Raw genomic sequence first — 24,140 nt, 5'->3', positions numbered from 1 at the left:
TTTTTAGATAACAGCCACCCTAATGGCAGTGAGGTGGTATCTCATTGTGGTTTTGATTTGCATTTTCCTAATGAGCATCTTTTCATGAGTTTATTGGCCATCTGTATATCTTCTTTGGAGAAATGGCTGTTCAAGTCTTTTGCCCATATTTGAATTGGGTTGTTTGCTTTTTTGTTGTTGGGTTGTAGGAGTTCTTTATATATTATGGATAGTAATCCTCTATCATATATATGATTTGTGAATATTTTCTTCATTCTGTGGGTTGCCTTTTCACTCTGTTGATAGTGTCATTTGATACACGATAGTTTTTAATTTTGATAAGTCCAATTTATCTATTTTTTATCGTTGCCTGTGCTTTTAGTGTTATATCTGTGAAATCCTCACAAAATCCAATGTCATGAAGATTTTCCCCTATGTTTTCTTCCAATAATTTTTTTTAACTTTGATTTTTCTCCTGTCATCACAGTGATTTCTTCTAAGAATTGTGTAGTTTTAGCTCTTACATTAGGTCTTTGATTCATTTTAATTTTTGTACTAAAATAGTAAAATTTTGTATTAAAATGGTATAAAAAGGTAAGGGATCAATTTCATTTTTTTGCATGTGAATATCTAGTGTTCCCAGCACCATTTGCTGAAAAGACCACCCTTTCCTCATTGCAATCTCTTGACACCCCTGTTGAAAATAACTTACCAAATACCTGAGGGTTTATTTCTAGGCTCTCTATTCTATTCCATTGGTCTCTATGTCTGTTCATATGCCAGTACCATGCTGTTTTGATTACTGTAGCTTTATGGCAAGTTTTTAAATCAGGAAATGTGAGTCCTCCAGCTTTGTTCTTCTTTTTCAAGATTGTTTTGGCTATTCAGGATCCCTTGAGATTCCATATGAATTTTAGGATGTATTTTTCTATTTCTGCAAAAAACACTGTTGGGATTAGATGGGGATTACATTCAATCTGTAGATTGCTTTGGGTAATATTGATATCTTAACAATATTAAGTCTTCCAATCCATGTACATGGGATGTCTTTCTATTTATTTGTATCTTCTTTAATGTCTTTCAGCAATGTTTTATAGTTTTCAGTGTACAAATCTGTCACCTCCTCGGTTAAGTTTATTCCATTTTTTATTATTTTTGATGCTATTGTAAATGAAATTGTTTTCTTAATTTCTTTTTTGGTTTGTTCATTGTTAGTGTATAGAAACACAACTGATTTTTGTGTGTCTATTCTGAATCCTGTAACTTTATGAACTTGTTTATTAGTTCTAACAGGTTTTTTTGTGTGCTTGTGTACTCTTGAGGGTTTTCTACATATAAGATCATATTGTCTGAAAACACAAGAATTCTTCTTCTTCCTTTCCAATTTGGATGCCTTTAATTTCTTCTTCTTGTGTAATTGCTCCGGCTAGAACTTCCAATACTACCTTAAAAAGAAGTGGTAACGCTGGCATCCTTGTCGTGTTCCTGATCTTAGAGGAAAAGCGTTCAGTCCTTCACCATTGAGTATAATGTCAGCTGTGGGCCTGTCTTATATGGCCTTATTACATTAAGGTAGTTTCCTTCTATTCCTAATTTGTTGAGTGTTTTTATCATGAAAGAGTGTTTAATTTTTCAAATAATTTTTCTGCATCAATTAAGATAATCATGTGTTTTTTCCTTCATTCTGTTAATGTGTTGTATTACATTCATAATTTATAATTTATAAATAATTAATATATGCACTTATCTTTTAAATTCTGTAGAAAATTAAAAGTGGAGTTACCAACCAAGATTACAATAACACTGGCTTTCATATTTGCCAATGTGTTACCTTTGTTAGAGGACTTTGTATCTTTGTACGGCTTCAAGTTACTGTTTAACATTTCAACCTGAAGGACTCACTTTAGCATTTCTTGTAGGGCGGTATAGCGGTAATGAACTCTCTCAATTTTTGTTTCTCAGGGTGATGGTGACCCCTCCGCCCTAGGGGAGAAGAGGTAATTGTGCTTGGAGAGTGGGTGCTGGCATATGGATTATTTTGAGCTGAAGATACTTGAGAATCAACAAATGTGGGACAGGCTTTCTCTGAACTCTCTCTATGTGCCTAAAAACAAATCTTCCAGAAAAAAGAACTCATTTGTAATAAGTTGCCTCCCAAGGAGTTTCATCAACCATGGAAGATTGACTCTTACCCCAGGAGAGGAGACTATAAGTTGACACCACACCCAAACATTGGCACAAACTATCAAATCGCCTCTCTCTTCTGTTAGGGCCTCATTTATCTTTCACAAAAATAATTTGCTCTTGATCCAGCCCTGATGGCCTAGCAGTTGAAGTTCAGCACACTCTGCTTCAGGGGCCTGGGTTCGGTTCCTGGTCGTGGAACCACACCACTCATCTGTCAGTTGCCATGCTGTGGCAGCGGCTCACATAGAACTAGAAAGACTTACAATTAGGATATACAACCATGCACTGGGCCTTTGGGGAGGAAAAAAAAAGAGAGAGAGAGGAAGATTGGAAACAGATGTTAGCTCAGGGCAAATCTTTCCCAGCAAAAAACAAACAAAATAAAATGACAATAATAATTATAATAATAAATAAATAAATAGAAGTAATTTGCTCTCTCTCTCTCTTTCCCCATTAAGAGGTATATAAGCTCTAAAGTCTCTCTGCTTTTTTGAGTATTCCCTTTTTTTCCTGGTACCCCCATGCATATGAAATTAAAAATTAATAAATTTGGGGGCTGGCACTGTGGCGTAGTGGTTAAGTTTGGCACGCTCTGCTTCAGTGGCCCGGGTGATGGGTTTGGATCCTGGGCACAGACCTACACCACTCATCAGCCACGCTGTGGTGGCAACCCACGTACAAAATAGAGGAAGACTGGCACAGATGTTAGCACAGGGCAAATCTTCACCAAAAAAATTAATAAATTTGTATGCCTTTTCTCCTTTTAATCTGCCTGTTGTCAGTTTATTTTGCGGACCTAGCCATTGAACATAGGAGGGTGGAAGGGAAGTCCTCCCTCCACTGTGGTTTCTGGTGACAGGGATGGGATATAATTGCTGGAAGGTTCTGCCCACCCTGGAGGCTGCAGTGGAGACATCCTGGGGCCTCACAAAGGCAGCAAAAGGTAAGGATCCTTTCCAGTCTCCTGGACCTCTGCGTGGGGGACCAAGCCCAGCAGTATTAGTCTCTACTGTCTTTTCTCTTCCTAAATTTACATTAGCCAGAAGAAACGTTTGTATGAACTAGTCTTTTGGGTATCACAACTCTTGTGATTTTTGTTTTGAGTACTTTTGGTTTTCACTGATCTTTTCCCTCCCAGAGATGGGTCATCATGTTCCTTTGCCTCTGTCCGTTGTGTTGTTTGTCATAAGGAGAGTCACAGGGTAGAACAAAGGCTTAGGTCCTATGAGCCTGTTGTTCAAGCCAGCCTCACAGCCCGGTGAGTTTACAGTTCTCCCAGACTGGATTCTATCTGGACAAACTTTGTAGTGGGTCACACAATAAAAATCAAAACAGATGAGATCTTTCCTTCCATCTCCTTTTGTGTCCTGAGAGCTTGTCCAGTGAGAATACTGTTTCTGGTTTCCACCAGCCAAGGGGCGGATGTTGTCAGACTTGCCTCCAGTGGCTAGCTAGCAGGCTAGGAACTGAGATGCAAAGTGACAAGTAGCATTTTCTTTGTCTGACAGTGCCAGCTCTCAGGGGACTTCGTCTTAATAAGGGGTCCCAGTCCAATAAGGGGCTGTGTTGTCTCTCCCCTTGTTGCCTTGTCAGTGCTCAGAAAGTCCCATCCCAGGATCACCTGCCTGCTGTCACAGATTATTGGATCTGTGACTAGAGGTGTCTCATTTCTGTAGGTGATCAGAGACACATATTTTCACAAACACTGTTTTTACCACCTGTGGCAACGAGGATCTTTGCTTTCTTTGGCTAGCTTTGGGAATGGCCTGTAGGATCAGGGGCTACATCTTCTGCACCTCGTTTGGGGATGCCTCTTGTATCCATGGTAAACATTTGTTCTAAGCTAGGAAAATTACCTCTGGGTCTTTCCATGAGAAGGCTTATTGGATTGAGTCGCTATTGGAATGGTATACCTTTGAAGATCCTACTCATCAGTGGCCAGACGAGGGATCCTTTGATTTGGAAAAACATTTGAAAAAGATTTTAGAGAGCTCTCATCCAAAACTCATGTCTTATTGGTACCTAAGATCAAATTGAAAGAAGGATACAAAATGGTATTCTGGTTAGCCTTAGGGACTTTCTCAACAAGTTTAAAAAATAGAAATCAGACTTAGAACAAAAATTCAACAGATTCCTTTAATCCCCAAAACTCCTCTGGCTTCCCCAGAAAATCCCTCAAACACCCAGCTGCCAGCTTAACTTCTCTTTTCCTGCAAGAATTCCAGAAAGTACTCTGGCCTGATCTCCAGGCCCAGGAGACACAGGTTACTTATGTAAATGCTGATAGTGAGGAAGAAAATTTAGCAGAGGCTCTGGGAACACCAGCCTTGTCATCCCTGACGAGTCCTCCTACTTCCCAGGGCCCTGTAACCAAAACCCACCAGCTTCAGGCCTTCCCATGCAAGGCACTTTGTGAACGTATCCTGGACCCCGCCGCAAAAAGTTCACGTCCCCTGGACAGCCGCATATCTCTTATTTATTTATTTATGTATGTATGTATGTATGTATGTTGAGGAAGACTGGCTCTGAGCTAACATCTATTGCCAATCCTCCTCCTTTTTTTCTCCCCCCAAAGCCCCAGTAGATAGTTGTGTGTCATAGTTGCACATCCTTCTAGTCGCTGTACGTGGGACGCGGCCTCAGCACGGCTGGAGAAGCAGTGCATCGGTGTGCGCCGGGGATCCGAACCCGGGCCGCCAGTAGCAGAGCGCAGGCACTCAACCGCTAAGCCAGGGGGCTGGCCCCCGCATGTCTTTTAAATTACAAAGCTCTTTTGCTCTCACTTTCAGAAGATCCCACCAAATCTAGAGAAGAGTTAGAAAGATGAGTGGCCATTTATAACCCCGCTCATAGGGATCTTGACTGGCTTTTTTTTTTTTTTTTTTTTTTTTTTTGTGAGGAGATCAGCCCTGTGCTAACATCCGCCAATCCTCCTCTTTTTTTTTGCTGAGGAAGACGGCCCTGGGCTAACATCTGTGCCCATCTTCCTCCACTTTATATGGGATGCCGCCACAGCATGGCTTGCCAAGCAGTGCGTCGGTGCGCGCCCGGGATCCGAACCAGCGAACCCCGGGCCGCCGCAGCAGAGCGTGTGCACTTAACCGCTTGCGCCACCGGACCGGCCCCTTGACTGGCTTTTAAGGAGGGTCCTTCCCACCAATGATTATACTGCAGTTATATGCCAATTCCCACACTGGGGAAACTGGTGGCCAGAAGCCCTCCCAAACCCTCCTGCAAATGACCAGCATGGACAGATTTTTGGGGCCCCCTCCTCCTTGGTCTAACAGGTGGGCGAATCTAGCAAGCAAACCGCACAGGTTAAGTCAGTACAATAAAATCCATGCTGTCCTGTGAAGCAGCCATGCAGGCCATCTTCAGCCCATGTCAAAATGACCTTGCAACCCCACACCTCATGGCTGAAGAAGCCAGCTAGAGAAATCAGCAACAGGAAAAGATAAATAACACCTCGCTCCTACATCCCCAGCTGCATTTCTTGGAGGTTCAGGGAATAAACAACAGCCTTGGTCTTCGCCTACCTCCACACGTAGGTAATGTTACTATCTCTGAACTCGTTTGATGTATAGCTGTTATTGCGCAAAATTGGGGTTCTCTTGCCTGATGCGCACAAGCAGCCAATTAATTATGGCGGCAGCCTTTGGGAAAAGAGATCCGCTTTATTCTTCGAGATCGACCTGCAGGGAGACAGGGAGTATGTGCCCTCAGATCTGTCTCCCGGATTCAGGATTTGGGGCAAAGTTTAAGAGATGAGGGAGAACAGGCTGGCACACGAAAACACTGGTGGGACAAGTCTTAACTGGTGGGCTTCAAACATTTATGAGAAGGTTTTAAACCTTTGTGATGAAGTAGGGAAGGAATTTTAACACCGGATCTTCCTGAATGAGGGACCCCCAGCTTCTGATAAGAGTCCGACTTGTGTGTGTGTGTGTGTGTGTGTGTGTGTGTGTGTGTGGGTGTGGGTGTGTGAGGAAGATCAGCCCTGAGCTAAAATCTGTTGCCAATCCTCCTCTTTTTGCTGAGGAAGACTGGCCCTGGGCTAACATCTGTGCCAATCCTCCTCCACTTTATATGGGACGCTGCCTCAGCATGGCCTGGCAAGCGGTGCATTGGTGCGCGCCTGGGATCCGAACCCAGGCCGCCAACAGCGGAGCACACGCACTTAACCACTACGCCACAGGGCCAGCCCCTAAGAGTCCGACTTTCAAATTCCAGTCATATCCCCGTCCTTGGGTTCTGGGGGAAGGAGGATCTTTGGTTCCATAGTCATTTCAGGTCACAATTTCTTCTTCTGCACGTGCTCTGGCTACGTGACTTTGCACATTCTCTGAAAGGCAATTTTCAATCACTCTGTTGATAAGAGATGGGGTCAGCTGAACTGGTCCTGGGGGACCCAGAGTTACATAACCAGGGGATGTTTTCTTATGTTATCTTTAATGTATAATCTAAAGAAAAGCCCAGGTTCACTCTATCCCTTTTTTGATGCATATGAAATCTGATTGTAAGTTTTTTTCCTCTTCCCTGCACGTGCACTGTTTTGTGAAAGAGATATAAGCTGCACCTCAACCCACACACTTCGGAGCAGCTCTGTAGAGCACTCTGTTGGACTGTTTCCTGGGATTCGAATTTCTCATCTTGATTACAAAATAGACTCATTTAACTAACCTTTGCCCAGAATCTTTATTTCAGTCGACACCAGGAAATGACTCAGGCGGAGGCCGATAGACAAGGCCCGAACGGAGCGATCCTAGACATCTTTCCTCCAAAAGTGAACTGGCCCCGGGTGGAATTGTGCACTCAGAAAGAAGGCAAGCACCCCCAAGCCTTTGTGGGACGCCTTATACAGGCTTTACAGACAAGCTGAATCACACCTGGAAGCCCCAGAGCATAGAAATCTCTTCATTTCTGCTTTAGTTGGAAATCTTCTCCCTGATATAAAGAGGCAAATCCAAAATAGTGGAGTTGGCTGGGCTGGACAATCTCTCAGTGTTATTACAGAAACTGATTCTCAATTCTTTGAGAACAGCTTGCAGGAAAGCGGGAGGAAAAAGGAATTAAACTCAACAGCTCTGGCCTTGCAAGTCGAGTCTTCAGAAAAACAGAAGTTGACTCTCGGAGTGATTCAGAGTCCACCCATTTTTCTCGCCAACCGCAGAAGCTCAACTGCTGTTTCAAGATGATTGCAGATACTGTGAAGAGCCGAGATATTGGGCGAACCATTGTTCTGTACCTCAAAGGAAGTGTCAGTGCAAATAATCAATAACCGATCTAGAGACAGGAAAGATAGAGTGATACTTGTTGAGTCAAGCTGAGGGCTAGACCGGAAGTGCAGTCTCCACCAGGAAGAAGGGGCTCTGGAGAAGCGTGGTCTACAGAGCGGTTATATACCGTTTCAGAGCAGAGAACATACACCAAGCCTGACAGGAATATCATTTTCCCCCCGAAAGTCACAAGGTGATGTTTTGGGGCCCTTTAGCACACACACAGCTGATCAACTTGACCTTGGTTCTCTGGGAAGAAAAGCTTATCTTCCAAGAAGTACTGGTATCAGTGTCAGAGAGAGGGAGAGACATTTATTCCTGTCTTTAACGAGTGCATTCTTTGCTTCGGGAAAATGTTTGAAGCAGAGGTACTGTGCATGTTTGGTGGGCTGTAAATCAGGCTGCTCCGGGAAAAACAAGTTTTAGGCTGGATCAGATTTAAACCAGAATGGCTTCCCCATATACTTCAATAGGTGAACAATTCTTATTATTTTTATTAAAAGGAGAGCTTAAATAACAATCTCCCTAGACCCTAGCCCACTCAGAGAGTCCGTTTTGCCCCTTCTGTGGGGCAATTCCCCACCAAGGACAGAGTCAGTCAACCCTCAGTCACACCTCAGCACCCACCATCAAATTCAAATAGAGGGTCGGGACTGGATTCCTTTTTTTTTTTTTTTTTTGGCTGAGGAAGAGTAGCCCTGAGCTAACATCTGTGCCCATCTTCCTCCACTTTATATGGGACGCCGCCACAGCATGGCTGAACAAGCAGTGCGTTGGTGCGCGCCCGGGATCCGAACCAGTGAACCCCGGGCCGCGGCTGTGGAGTGCGTGCATTTAACCGCTTGTGCCACCGGGCCGGCCCCGGGACTGGATTTCTTAAGTGACACTGATGCAACTTTTTCTACCATCGGCTCGGAGGATTCCTCTCTGCCCCTCACCTCTAATTCCATTCAAGCTGTGGAGTCTCTGGGCAGCCTGTTCTATTGCCTCCATCTCAGGCCACCCTGACATTCTCAGGCCGTGTCTTTCTAGTTTCCGATTCCTCACCAGCAAATCTTTTAGGTAGAGATGTGTTATGTAAATTTAATGCCATTATACAACATAAGAAAAAGTGCTTTTTTAAATGTCCCTGCCCTCAAACCAAACCTCAAACATCCTACTTTCCCTAATGGAGACCCATCTCGATTTAAATTCCTCTGAAGAGTATCCACCCTTAAAATATGTCCCGATTAGTTTTGGGGCCTCATATGCAAATAGGGCTAGATTGCTAATAAGAGCAGAACCCATATGCGTTGCCTGGGAAAGAAAGAACCTCTCCCATTGGTAGCCCAATTCTTATTCTCTCTCTCTCTCTCTCTCTTTCTCTCTCTCTCTCTCTCTCTCTCTCTCTCACACACACACACACACACAAGTGTGCTCTTGTTACCGGACCCAAACACAGGTTCTTTACCCGCCACACAAGAGGGGCCAGATAAAACTGGAACGCCAGGCTTATGACAAGGAAAGAGTTTTTATTTCAGGTGACATCAGCCGGGAGATGAGAGCTCTCAAATTTGTCCTGTCTTCCCGAAGGATGGGAGGCATGGGGTTTTAAAGGTCGAGAGGAATGCGGCTGCCTGCTGGTTGGTGCTTTCTCACCAGCCTGCCTTTGGCTTTGCGAGGCCACTGGCAGGGAGGAGGATGGTGGGATAGGGGAATCACAGGTGGGGGTGTCCTTGGTTGTCTGTCTCTGTGGTGGAGGGTGGATTCTGGAGCCAGGAAGCTAAGGAGTTGACGTCTGAGAAGCTTTACCTTCTTCATATTCTCTGGATATCAGTTTCCCTGTAACAAACCTCAAGAACTGGTCATTAGCCGAAACTTCAGTGTGAGCCCAGCTTGAGGTCACCTGGGCTTTTAACAATTAGTAACTTCTATTTGCCTTGTAAAGTTCAGGGATACAAAGGTTTAAAAAACGATATTTACATATGAATGTGACTTAGAGAAGCAGGGAGAGGGAATGAGTGCATTTGGTTTTAACCCCATCCACGCTGGGTTTAACATAAGGGACCTGATATCAGGGCTGGCATCCCTCTCACAATGCAGAAGAAGGAACTGACCTCGCGATGGACATTTCTTTTACACCAGGGTGTTCTTATCTTCGCTTCCTCACCCCACAATATTCCAATCTCGCCTGTAATAAAAGAAAGGAAGTTTGGCTCAAAAGGGAATCAAATCTACCGGCATGTACAAGATCCAAGTGCTGTAAACTCGTGTAATTCCTCGCCACCCTGCAGTCCCTAACCCAGCCACTATTCACGCTCAGCTCCTGCAGACGGCAGCCTGCTCTACAGGAATCGGCCTCTGCTTAGCTTCCTTTCCCATCCATCATATCCTGATTCGCAATTTCTCTTGGCATTTATGTTTAGAGGGAGACTGTCAACATGGACTCGCACACGTCAGGGATGTTGCAAGTCTCCCTCGATATTTTCCCAAGTCCTTAAAGCTGACTGAGACTTTAGCCCAGGCCCCACCCTTGTTCAATATATTAATGACCTCTCATTCTGTAACTCGACTAGGCAGGGTGCTCTTAGAGACTCCTTTGTTTTCCTTAAGGCACTGGCTGAACGAGGCCATAAAGCCTCCAGATCTAAACTTCAGTGGGTGCAAACCACTGTCCTCTACTTAGGACACGAGCTATCTCAGGACACTCAAATACTCACCCCAGGATGCCTTGAATCAATTCTGTCCATCCTTCTACCCCAAACAAAAACGCAGCTGTGTAAATTTCCAGGGGCAGCTGGCTACTGCCGCCTAGATTCCTGTTTTTGCTGCCCTTGCTAAACCTTTACACGTTCTCCTTCCAGATGCTACTCAGAGCCCACTTCCTGGCCCTCAGAGGTATTAACCTCCTTTGAGACTTTAAGATGAGCATTATCCACACCCTCAGTTCTCGGCTTACCTAATTTTGACAGAGCTTTTCACCTATATCACCATCAAGATGGTGGAATTACTGCAGGTATTCTAGGACAATCTTTTGCCTCTCAGATACGTCCTATGGCATATTTCTCATGTCACTTAGACTCTGTGGCATCCCATGCCTTCGTGCAGTGGCCCCAGCTGCCGCCCTAATTGACAAGGCTGGTGCTCCCACATTAGGCTCCCCAGTCACCTCCGTGCTCCGATGCTGTGTCTGCTCTCTTACAGGTTCGTAAGAGATCACCTACGAGCAGGCCCTATTAACCCACCGCTCCATCATCTTACATCGCAGTAACTCTTTCCCTCTGGTTACTCCAGGATCCCTCCTTCACGGTGGAGAGCCCGCTCCATCCACATGACTGCCTTGCAATCGCAGAAATGGTCTCAGAGAGCCAGCCCTGATGGCCTAGCGGTTAAAGTTTGGTGTGCTCCACTTCGACAGCCTGGGTCCACTTCCCAGGCGCAGAACCACACCACTCATCTGTCAGTTGCCATGCTGTGGCAGTGACTCACATAGAAGAACTAGTAGGACTTACAGCTATACACAACTAGGTGCTGGGGCTTTGGGGAGGGGGGAAGAAAAGAGAGGAAGATTGGCAATAGATGTTAGCTCAGGGCAACTCTTTCCCAGCATAAAAAAAAAAAAAAAGGAATGGTCTCAGAGCCATGAGAGGACCTCTTACACACCCCCCGGACAACCCAGACTCATTGCCGTTTTGTGGCGGCTCCTGTAGATGAGATTTCCAGGGAAACGTAAGAACTGGTCGTGCCATCATTTCCCCACATGACACACTGAGGCATCCTCTTCGCCCACTATAGAGTCAGCCCAAGTGGCTGGGCTCGTAGCTGATACTAGAGCTTGAACACTGGCACGGAAAACACTGCCACCATTTCCCCCAACTCTAGATATGCTTTTGGAGTTGGCCAGGCTGCTGGCACAGCCAGAAATCCCGTGGTTTCTTGACCTCTGCCAGGAGCCGTATCTCCAAGGGGACATCATTGCTGCCCTGTCACAGGCTGTTCACCTCCCTGCCAACATTGCCACTGTTCACTGTGGAGTCCACACGGAGGAGACTGACACTGTATCTCTAGGGAAGGACAGGGCTCATGAGGCTGGTAAATCACGCAGCCCATAAAGGACCCCTTATCCTTTCTCCACCCAATGTATAAACCTGCCTTCATCCCTGACCGATATTTTTAACAGTCAGGCAAATGCCCCACAATCTGAAAAACACAAATGATACAAACGGGTGCCAGACACTATCGGGCGGATGATACATTGCGCCCCTGTGGCCCCTTTCCTTTGACCTGTTGGCTTGGACTCATCTCCCATCAGATGGGACCTGCGTGCAGATGGGGGAGAGCGGAGGAACTAAAGGACGATTGGTTCCACCCTGGTACCCACAAAATGTCTTACCAAAGTATCTCCCAAGGCACTGCTTGTGAATCTCACCAAGTCTCTGGAGAACAGCATAGCTCAGGAAATCCTCCAGGGGCCACACCGCCCCTCAGAGCATTCCAAATGGATTCCATAGATTTACTTCCAGCTTAAGGCTATTCCCGCCGTTTGCCGATTGTCTACGTGCTCAGTGGATGGACTCAATGTTATCCAACTAGATGGGTCGACGCCATGACAGCGGGAAAGAAATGAATAACTGAGGCTATCCCTCAGTTGGGCATTCCCCTATGGATTGAATCAGAACAAGGAAGAGTGGAAATAAACAAACAAATAAATACCGTAGTCCCCTCTTATCCGTGAGGGATACATTGCAAGACCCCCATTGGCTGCCTGCACCGCGGATAGTACGGAGCCCTCTATATACAATGTTTTCCTATATGTTCATACCGATGATCAAGTTTAATTTATAAAGTAGGCACAGGGCCGGCGCCGTGGCTTAGCGGTTAGGTGCACGCGCTCCGCTACTGGCGGCCCGGGTTCAGATCCCGGGTGCGCACCGACACACTGCTTTTCTGGCCATGCTGAGGCCGCATCCCACATGCAGCAACTAGGAGGATGTGCAGCTATGACCTACAACTGTCTACTGGGGCTTTGGGGGAACAATAAATAAACAAAAAAAATATATAAAGTAGGCACAGTAAGAGATTAACAACAATAACTAGTAATAAAATAAGACAATTATAACAATATACTGTAATAAAAGTTACTGTAGATATTAGCAACCTCAGCACAAGATTATTTTTTTCCTTATTAAGTTGAGAACTTTGCACTTTTTCACTTAAAGGAAGCACTTTACGGCTTCTTTGCCATATCCGAACTGCCAGCATCACTCCTCTTGTGCGCTGGGGCCATTATTAAGTAAAATAAGGGTTACTTGAACACAAGCACTGTGATACTGTGACAATCGATCTGATAACCGAGATGGCTACTAAGTAACTAATGGGCGGTAACGTGTACAGTGTGGATACACTGGACAGAGGGGTGATTCACATCCGGGGCGGGATGGAGCAGGATGGCTTGAGATTTCATCATGCTATTCAGAATGGCACGCAATTTAAAACTTACATGAACTGTTTATTTGTGGAATTTTCCATTTAATATTTTCAGACCGTGGTTGACTGTGGATAACCGAAACCTCGGAAAGCAAAACCATGGATGAAGGCGGGACTACTGTAAATAAATATAAACAAATACAGCAGGAACAAACCACTTGCTTGCAAAAACTCTGGGGTACTCATGATAATTTCATGTCTCCTAACATCCTCAATCTTGACATCCAAAGGAGTTGAGGAAAAATCTGTCAAGAAACTGGACTTTAATGGCCAGAAGCATTACCCTTGGTCCTTATAAAAATCCAGAATACTCCAAATAGGCGACTCAAGTTAACTCCTTCCAAAACAGTTTTTGGTCGCCCCATGTCTACTGGCATCTCTGAACCTTCCGTTCCTGCACTGGGTGAGCATCATGGGGACCCGAGTGAGCAATTTGATGCGATGACAGGCTATATGCAAGAATTAACTGGTGTACTTGGAGCGTGTTGTCGACAGGTCTCCACCGACCAACAAGCCTCATCATCCCTTTCGACCAGGAGACCGGGTGTACCTCAAGGTTTTTAGAAGAAAGCTCGCACTGTCACCTTGCTGGGAAGGACCTTACAAAGCATTGCTGACCACCTACACTGCCGTCAGAATGAAAGAGACATCCTGCTGGATTCACGCAAGCCACGCCAAACTGGACCTAGATGAGCCCTCCGAGGACGCTTGGAAGACCTTCCTTACAGGTGACGTCAGACGAAGGATTTCCAGAGCAAATTCCCAGGCTCCTGAAGCAGACGATGCCAAGAAGTGACAACTTTCCCCCAAGATCACAGATCAACAACTTCGTCTCCACCTTTTTAATTTTTTCCTTTTCTTCTCCCCTTGAACTCCTCTTCCCAGAGCAGGGGGAAAACAAAACAAAACAAAATGCCTTTGACTTCTTAAATGAAAGTTTCCCCTTTTCTCCTGTTTATTGAAAGGCTGATTGGAAACCGCCCGTCTCAATCTGTCCTGTTCTCTCTCTGATTCTTCGCTGTGGGCTCCCTTTTGTCAACTTAGAAAGCAAATTCACCTGATTCAAATTCAAAACGAGTTTATTTGGGAATAGCCAAAAGAACTGCAATTCAGGTGCGTGCTGTGACTAAACCACAGGCAAACCCAGAAAACAAAGGAGGGGAGCTGCTTTAACAGAGAAAAAGGGGGAGTAGGGAGGGGCTGCTCTAAAGGAAAGTCCATTGGGGGAAAGTGACAGTTCAGGGCGGCAGCGGCTTCTCGTTGGCTGAGCTGCAGTTTTTCATTGGCTGGGCTGCGCCGTTTCTCATTGGCGGAGCTGTTGCCAAGCGGGGAGAGAAGTCTTCCTTCAGTAGTGAAGTAGTTTTACTTCCTCTTGAAGATGCAAACCTTTGTCTCTTCCTGTTTGGTGTAATTGACAGATGTGTGATAGAGCATGAGAGCTCCCCTACAGGCCTCCCCCACTCCAATTTAGTCAAGGTTTCTTTTATTAATTTCCACACTTTCAAACTGTAAATTGCTCCTATTAACCCTGACTCCTTTTTCAATATGCCAAGGACAAAGCCACCTCAGTTACTAACCGGAATCTTCTCTCCACTACTTTTAATATGTGAAACTTTATGCAAAGTTTCAGACGGGGGAAATATAGGAGATCCAAATCTGCCACACTGGCGTGAGGATTATTTCGAGCTGAAGACATTTGAGAACCAAAAAATGTGGGAGAGGCTTTCTCTGAACTCCCCTTATCTGCCTAAAAATAGATCCTCTGAAAAATAAGAATTCAGTTGCCATAAATTGCCTCCCCCGAAATTTTATCAACCAGGGAAGATTGACTCTTATCCCAGGAGAGGAGACTAGAAGTCGACACCATACCCAGACAGACATTGTCACAAACTATCAACTTTCCCATCTTCCCCTGAGGGCCCCTTTATCTTTATAAAAATCATTGTTCTCCCATAAGTGGCCTCTCTCCCTCCCTTTCCCCTATTAAGATGGTATATAAGATCTCAAATCTCACTGCTTTTTGGAGTATTCACTTTTTTTCTGATACCCCTGTGCACATAAAATTGAAAATTAATAAATTTCTATGCCTTTTCTCCTCTTAATTTGTCTGTTGTCAGTTTATTTCGAAGACCCAACCATTGAATCTACGAGGGTAGAAGGAAAGTCCCTCCTCCCCTATAGAAATATCCAGATGTCCCCAACCCCCCAGCACACACATAATTTATGTCACAAACAAAAGATTTAAAAGGTTGCCTGATCAAACACTACTGTATTAACTATTGCAGGCAATATCTACTGATGGATGCTAAAATCAGTGGGTAAAAGTTTGAAGAGAAACAGCATATTTGTATAGTCTTAAAGTGTCTCTCCCAAGAGATTTTTTTATTACAATGGGAAAAACAGTAACCTCATGCTGAAGAAACCTGGCAGACACCACCTTAAGCAAGTGATCAAGGTGAATACCACCTATAATAGGACATAACATTATGCTCTCCGGCTATAGTGCACTGAGGCGCAAAACATCACTTCTGTGGTACTCTTGACAAAAATGCACACCATTAATCTAATCACAGAGAAACCTCAGACAAACCCAAATTGAGGGATATTCCACATAATAACTGATCAATAGTCTTTAAAAGTGCCAAGGCCATGAAAGGTAAGGAAAGACTGAGGAGCTGTCACAGATCGGAGGAAATTCAGAAGAAAGAATAACTAAATGCTATGTTGGATCTCGAATTGGCTTCTGGGACAGAAAAAGGACAGGAATGGGAAAACTGCTGAATTCAACTAAGATCTGGAGTTTACTCAATGGTATGGGAGCAATGTTAATTTCTTGCCTTCGCTAATTGGAATATAGTTACGTAAGATGCTAACATTAGGGGAAGCTGGGTGAAGGGTTATGCAGGTACCTCGGTACAATTTTTGCAACTTTTCTGTAAGTCTAAAAGTTTCAAAATAACAAGTTCTTCTTTTTTTGAAAATAAAGACAACTCCAGGCTGGCCCCATGGCTTAGCGGTTAAGTGGGCATGCTCCGCTGCTGGTGGCCCGGGTTCGGATCCCGGGCGCGCACTGACGCACCGCTTGTCGGGCCATGCTGAGGCGGCGACCCACATAAAGTGGAGGAGACCCACATAAAGTGGAGGAAGATGGGCACGGATGTTAGCTCAGGGCCAGTCTTCCTCAGCAAAAAAAAAAGAGGAGGATGGGCATGGAGGTCAGCTCAGGGCTGATCCTCCTCACAAAAAAATAAATAAAAAATAAAGACAGCCTGGTGAAATAAGTGTTAATTTCCTTCACCTGAAAGGCACTTTGAGTGTGCAGAAGGGGAGAGAAAAATATTAAGCTGTGGGGCCCTTGAAGAAGGCTCCCGGAACCTCGCCTGCTTCCACAGGATGGCAGTATCGCCCCCACATGGCTTGAGCCCTGCTTTCTATCAAAAAGCCCTAAGCGAATGTGAGCTCCGTGAGGCAAGGATCTTCATCTGTGTGGTGACCAGTTTCCACAGATGGCCTCCAATGAACTCCTTTTCCCAGGATTCCTGCCTTGTGTGTGCCTTCCGGCGTAGAATCTAGCCTTGGTCATGGCCTTGCTTTGGCCCACAGAATGGGACGGAAGTGGCACTGTGTAACTTCCGAGGCTGGTCTTAAAATATCTGCAGTGTCTGCTCTCCATGCACTTGGAACGCCCCCTCCTACAGCCCAGCTGCCACATAGAGGAGCCACAAGGAGGGGACCGAGATGCTCTGGTTGATGCCCCAGTGGAGCTCCCAGCCAACAGCCACGGGAGTGAGCCATGTGGGGCATTCAAGTCTAGTCAAGCATCTGGATGACTGCAGCCCCAGCTGTCACCACGTGGAGCAGAACAGCCGAGCTGAGGCCAATAAACCCAGGACAAACAATAAATGGATGCTGTTGTTTTCATTCACTAAGTTTCAGGGTGTCTTGTCATGGAGATAACCCAAACAGTCTGCTTGTTCACTGTGTTCCCAACACCTAGTACACTGAATAAAATGAATGGCGGCCCTACCTATGTGCTAAGCACTTGACACATTTATAACAACCCTAGGAGCTGGATAATATTCTTATCCTGATTTAACAGATGTATTAGTCTGCTAGGGCTGTCACAGCAAAATACCACAGACTGGGCGGCTTAAACACAGAAATTTGTTCCTCACAGTTCTGGAGGCTGGAAGTCTGAGATCAAGGTGTCGGCAGGGTTGGTTCCTCCTGAGGCCTCTCTCCTTGGCTTGCAGATGGCCACCTTCTCGCTGGGTCCTCACATGGTCTTTCCTCATGCGTGCACCCCTGGTGTCTCTCTGTGTGTCCAAATTTCCTCTTCTTATGAGGATACCAGTCAGATTGGATCAGAGGCTACCCTCATGGCCTCATTTGAACTTAATCACCTCTTTAAGGGCCCTGTCTCCAAATACAGTCACATTCTGAGGGACTGCGGGCTAGGGCTTCAACACATGAGTTTTGAGAAGACACAAGTCAGTTCATAACACTAGATAAGGAAATTAATGCACAGGGAAGTTCAGTAACTTTCCCAAAGTCACACAGCTCCGAGGTGGCAAAGCTCAGACATGAACCCAAGCAGGCTGCCTCCAGAGGCCATGCTTTGAACCACGGGGCTCCACCACCTCAAGAAGCAGGAACTGAGTTGCCCTCAGCCAGCATGCATTCTCCCTGCAGACCAGAGCTGGGCAAGGGCTTAGCCAGAGCTAGAGCGAAGAGGGATCTGAGACCAGCTAAGATCATGTTAAGGATCTTGAGATGGGGGATTGCCCTGGATTATCCATATGGGCTCTAAATGTAATCACAAGTGTACTTGTAAGAGGGAAGCAGAGGGAGATTTGACGGAAGGAAGAAGGCGATGTGACAACCTCAGCAGAGACTGAGAGGAAGCTGAAGGTGCTGTGGGCTTTGAAGACAGAGGAAGGAGCCATGAGCCAAGGAATGCAGGCAGCCTCCCGAAGCTGGAAGAGGCAAGGAAATGGATTATCCCCTAGAGCCTCCAGAAGGAAGGCACTCCTGTTGACACCATGATTTAGGACTTCTGACCTCCAGAACTATAAGATAATGAATCTGTGTTAAGTTACTAAGTTTGCAGTAATTTGTGACAGCGACAATAGGAAACCAATACACACCTCTATCCATGCAGGGGCCCAAGCCAGGAGGCTAGGAGTTGTCCCTGACTTATTCCTCCCCTCCCTCACCCACAAGCCGCTCTGTTGACTCCACTTCCTGGACAGCTCTTGGCTCCATCCACTTGTCTCCATACCCCTTCTCCTGGCAAGATTGGAAGGCAGTCCAAGCCGCCATTTTGCCTCACCTGGATCCTTGCACCATCCTCCCAACTGGGTTACCAGCCCCACTCTTCCTCCCATCTGCTCTTCACCTAGTAGCCAAAATGATCATTTCAGCAAATCTCATCGTGTAATTTACTGCTTAAACTCTTTCCAGGACTCCTCATGGTTCTCAGGAGAAAGGAACAGAATTCTTAGGGGGGCTCCATGGCTGGTCTGGCCCCTGCTGACTGCTCCAATCACATTTCACCCCCTGCATCCCGGCTCTCTGCTCTCCAAGCCTCCAACCTCAGGACCTTTACGCCTGCTGTTCCCTCTGCCCAGGACACCTACCTTCATTTCTTATTTGCATTATGAAATATTTAAGACATGCAAATGCTACAAGGAACAATATGATGAACACGCCCATCTTGACCAGCCACTTCAAGAGCAAAACAACACCAGTTTAGGTGAAACCTGCTAATTATCCCTCCCTGATAACACCCTTCTCCATTGCCCACTAGAAGCAACCAATATCCTGATTTGGGAGGATTTCATTGCTCCTGCTTTCTATGAAATTTATAGGGCACGTGCTTATAAACCCAACAATCCATGCTGATCATTTGCTTGTTATTTCACTTTACATGAGGGATGACATCCTGCATATACTCTTCTGCAACTGGCTGTCATCTTCTGAATTTATGTTGTAGGGATTTATCCACGTTCATACTGGTACCTTTAGTTAATTCATTTTCATGGCTGTATAGCATTCTAGCCTATCAATATACCAAACTGTATATCTTCATTCTCCTGTTAATGGGCATTTCATTACCAGTGTTTCTATGAACAAAGAGCGTGCTCTGGGTCGTGGGGTGGGTGCCTCTGCAGCTGCACAAGGCACGGCTAAGTTGCCTCCCCCAGAACTCATGTCAATGTGCATTCTTACCCAGAGAGTGTAAACATTCTGTTGTTCCACCCCCACACCAACCATCGGTATTGTTAGACTTTTAAAATGTTGCCAATCTGATAGGCGTGAAACGGCATCTCATTATGGTTTTCATATCATTTCCTGCCATTTAAAACCACCCTGACTACCATTTTTCACCTCTCACATTAGCAGAGATAAACCCCGTTGCTGGTGCTGCATTGGCCGTGCTGAGGGAAGCAGGCACTTTCCGTGGAGCTGGGGTGGGGGTGGGGCTGTGAGCTGGCACAGCTTGATGCAGGGCAACTGCCAACTCTTCTAATTATTTAGGTATTTTCCTCCATCGCTCTACATAGGAAGCTTATGCCTCTATCTCTTCATTTTCCAGTTGTAGGTCAGAGAGAGGAAGAGGGCTTGAGATGTCACCAACGTACATCCATTCTCTCAATCCCCGTTTCCAGAATGGACCAGTCTGCCCACCCCAGGCCAGTGTCCTCTCTTATCTCCTCCAGACGATGATGCCCCAGGCTTTTTCCAGAACACAGGGGGAGGGGGTGCCTCACTTGCCATTAGGAAAGACTTTCAATCAACTCTTCTTATTTTTGCCTCCCCGCTTCCACTGTAGCTGTTTCAAACAACTCCTAAAACTTGGGCGAATTTTGCTGCTTAAACTGGTTGGTTCTCGGCTTTCCCAGCTTCTGTGTTGTGATCCATTTTTCTCAGGACTGCTGAGATCTCCACCACTCGTCTGTGTGTTTTCCAGCTTCCCAAGTGTTGCTGCTGTGGCATCTTCTTCTGTTCTTTCAAAACTTGTAGGATTTTGCCCTCTAAAAGTCCCTTTTAGAGAAAACTAGAATGAACCTGTGATGTTGGATTGGAATATAAAGAAATACAAAAAATGTTTATGAGGGGGCAGCCATGGGGCGTAGTGGTTAAGTTCGGCATGCTCTGCTTCAGAGGCCTGGGTTCGTGGATTCAGATCCTGGGCGAGGATTCATCAGCCATGCTGTGGCGGCAACCCACACACAAAATAGAGGAAGATGGGCACAGATGTCAGTTCAGGGCTAAACTTCCTCAAGCAAAAAAAGAGGAAGACTGGCCACAGATGTGAGCTCAGGGTGAATCCTCCTCAGCAAAAACAAAAAAAAAGTTTATGTCTACACAAAACCCTGCACATGGAAGTTTACAACAGCGTTATTCATAACTGCCAAGACTTGGAGGCAACCAAGATGTCCTTCAGCAGGTGAATGGATAAATAAACCAGTACATCCAGTCAATGGGATATTATTCAGTGCTAAAAAGAAATGAGCTATCAAGCTATGAAAAGACATGAGGAAACTTAAATGCATATTATTAAGTGAAGGAAGCCAATCTGAAAAGGCTACGTACTGCATGATTCCAACTATATGACATTCTGGAAAAGGCACAACTGTAGAGATGGTAGAAAGATCAGTGGTTGTGAGTCAGCCCTGATGGCCTAGTGGCTAAAGTTCAGTGTGCTCCACTTCAGTGGCCCAGGTTCGGTTCCCAGGTGCAGAACCACACCCCTCATTGTCAGTGGCCATCCATGCTGTGGCAGCAGCTCACATTTAAAAAAAAGAGAGAGAGAGAGGAATATTGGGAACAGATGTTAGCTCAGGGTGAATCTTCCCCAGCGGAAAAAAAAAAAAAAAAGATCCGTGGTTGCCTGGAATTAGGGTTGGGGTGGGGAGGGATAAACAGGTGGAGCATAGAAGATTTTTAGGGCAGTAAACCATTCTGTAGGATACGGATAGTTTAGAGTTAATGGTGGCTACATGTCATTATTATACACTACACATTTGTCCAAATTCATAGAATGTACAAGAGCGAACTCTAATGTAAACTATGGACTTTGGGTGGTAACGATGTATCAATGTAGGTTCATCAATTGTAACAAATGTCCCACTCTAGTGGAGGATGTTGATGGGGGGAGACTGTGTGTGTCAGGGGGGCAGGGGGCATATGAGAATTCTCTACACTTTCTGCTCACCTTTGTGGTGAACCGAAAACAGCTCTAAAAATAAAGGCTATTTAAAATGTGTGTATGGTGTGGGGATTAGATAGATATATATTTTTTTTTCCTCGAGGTCTGTGCACTGATAGGGCCTGGGACTAGCAACATCTCACTGGCAATGAGCACCCCCAGCACCCACATCTTGGCTTCTAAACACCATTTTCCACTAAAAGGAACCAGAGATCCTCGCAGAGGATGGCTGATTCCAAGGCTGGGGCAGAGAAAATATGAGATGAGCCCAAATCATCTTGTGCTGGAGAGCAAGAAATTGTTCAAAGAGTGGTGGAGAAATGCCAACAGGACACGGAAGCCAGCTTGAATGGGATGCTACTGGCCAAATTGGAGATAATTTGAGCCTCAAAATAATGAGGGTAATATATTATAACCCAATGAATAAAATAGGAATCTGGAGCATCCCTGATGTGACTCCACCATCCCCACAGGGTCTGATGTCTCAGGCGATCATCTACCCAAGGCAACGTGAAAGTGAGGATCCAAAAAAGTCCAAGGCGCTTCCCCCATCTACTCCCCCACCTACCTGCAGTGATTGCAAAGTACATTCACAAATTCTGACACTTTCATCCATCAAGGGTCAATGTCTCCTCCCGCCTTGAACCGTGGCTGGACTTAGCGACTTGCTAAAGACTGACAGAACGCAGCAGAAGCGGTGCTGCACGACTCCTGAGGGCTTCCGCTTTGTCTGCTGAAACGCTTGTGGAGCCCCGAGCCGCCATGTAAGGAGTCTGATTACTCTGGGGCTGCCATGCTAGGAGGGAGCTCAAGCCACATGAGGAGGCCACATGTACACACTCCAGTCAGCAATCCTAGTCTTCAAGTCATCCCAGCCCAGCCACCAGAGTGAAGTCATGTGGGTCCCTCGATGCCAGTCCTTGCCAGCTGAAGACCTGAGTGACCTCAGTCATCACTACAAGAAGCCAAAGAAACCTCCAGCTGAGACTTGCCGAAATGACTGACCCACACGATCTGTGGGCATAATAAAACAGTTGTTTCAAGCCACTAGGTTTGGGGTCATTTGTCACAAAGAGAGGAATCAGAACACTATGTCAGATCACCTCCTTGTCCCCGGGAATTTCTCAACATTTTACATTTTTTCTCAGATCAAGGCTTCTTTTTTTTTTTTTTTGCTTGAGGAAGATTAGCCCTGAGCTAACATCTGTGCCAGTCTTCCTCTATTTTGTATATGGGACGCTGTCACAGCATGGGTCATGAATGGTGTAGGTCCATGTCTGGGATCCAAACCCGCAAACCCGGGCTGCTGAAGCAGAGCATGCTGAACTTAACCACTAGGCCACGGGGCTAGCCCGCCAGGCTTCTTTCTTTCTTTCAGTTTCTCCAAGGTTAAATTCGGAGGAGGGAACTAGTAGCCCATGCTAGTTCATCATTTTATCCTTTGGTGTGCTTTGTAGTTTTCGATTGTGAGCTTAAATTTGGTTGATCTTAATCTGCTATAATTCTGCATGAAGCCAGCTGAGAGTGGATTCCTTGGCTTCGGCCGGAGCCTACTTTCCGTTCATTTCTATGCTTGGGGTTTCCTGGAACACTCCACAAGGGTCAATCCAAACCCCAATCTGGCCTGAAGAAAGGCCTCTGGTCATGAATTCCCTGGGGAAACATTTCCTCCACCCAGAGCCCAAGTCGAGGTGGACGAGTTTCCTAGGTGTGCCTTGATGGTATCAATCAGCTTTTTTTCTACCACATTCTTTCACTGAAGGGGTAGCTCTTCAAGGGACCAAGTTTTATGCAGGGGCCTCCACTCTCTCGACACCCTGGCCCAAGGCCTGGCAGCTGTTAAAATCTAAGGCCTTAGGTCTCTGGTATTGGCAAACACTGTCAGGGCATCTATGGTTTGAAGCCACCTCTTCAAACCTATGGACCCAGATTTCCCAGGTTCTCTTCTGAGCTCAGCTGTACATTTAACAGGATGCTCCTTGAGTTTTGTGTGTGTGTGTGTATGTGAGGAAGATCGGCTCTGAGCTAACATCTGCCAATCCTCCTCTTTTTGCTGAGGAAGACTGGCCCTGGGCTAACATCCGTGCCCATCTTCCTCCACTTTATATGGGACGCCACCACAGCATGGCCTGACAAGCGGTGTGTCCGTGTGCGCCCGGGATCCGAATCGGCGAACCCCAGGCCGCCAGAGCAGAGTGCGCGCACTTAACCGCTTGAGCCACCGGGACGGCCCCGTGCTCCTTGATTTTTAAACCGGTACTTCTGGGTATTTTTCAGAGGCAACCACACTGTAGAAGCACCAGCCTCAGAGCGTCCTTTACAAAAGATACACCTAGTGACATTCTGCTCTGCTTACCAGTTGTTCAATAAAGGCCAGGAATCTTTACCTGGTTTAAAAGCCCAGCTTCATCTGGCCCCTGCTTGTACCACACTCAGCGACCCCTCCAGCCGCTGCCCCATCTCCACTGCTCTCTCCACTCCAGGTGGAGAACAGAAGATGTCACCTTCTTCTGCTACTTCATTAGGCCATGCTCCCTTCTGACTCAGGACCTTTGCACATGCTGTTCCCCTGCCTGCAACTCTTCTCCAACCCACTCCAGTTTCACCTACTTACACCTTCAGGGCTCGGCTCAAACTCACTCGTCACCTCCTCAGGGAAGCCATGTGACCCACCCCCAACCCCCCAAGATCAGACAGATCTCAGTTACACCTTCACAAAACTCCTGCACTGCTTTATGGCACTAATCACAGTGCCAGGAAAATGATCAAGTTATAATTGTTAAAACTATCCATTGATTGATGAGACTATTTTATTAATGTCTGTCTCCCCCAGTGGACCATCAGCTCTGTGAGGGCCCGGCCTGGCTGTGGCACCCTCAGTGCCCAGCACAGGACAGGCACAGCACAGGCGCTCCATAAATGCGTGTTGAATGAATGAAACACAAATAAACGCAGGGCCAGGGCAAAAAACTCGGGGCCGTAACTTCCCAGCTACGGCTTCACCTTCAAGAGGCCCG

The 24,140-nt window shown here is 46.1% G+C and overlaps 1 long non-coding RNA gene across 1 annotated transcript; it reads right to left on the bottom strand.

The window, feature by feature from the left end:
* Positions 1-8,947: 8,947 nt before the first annotated feature.
* Positions 8,948-23,755, bottom strand: LOC131396989 (uncharacterized). Its single transcript, XR_009216710.1, has 3 exons — positions 23,511-23,755; positions 11,815-12,081; positions 8,948-9,612 (listed from the first exon to the last, which is right to left on the bottom strand). It is a non-coding gene; the product is annotated as an uncharacterized LOC131396989 (long non-coding RNA).
* Positions 23,756-24,140: the final 385 nt, after the last annotated feature.

The sequence above is a fragment of the Diceros bicornis genome, chromosome 34 (genome assembly GCF_020826845.1).
Source record: "Diceros bicornis minor isolate mBicDic1 chromosome 34, mDicBic1.mat.cur, whole genome shotgun sequence".
NCBI classification, from domain to species: Eukaryota; Metazoa; Chordata; class Mammalia; order Perissodactyla; family Rhinocerotidae; genus Diceros; species Diceros bicornis.
Note: the sequence above shows the minus strand (reverse complement) of the source record. Positions and strands in the feature narration are given on the sequence as shown.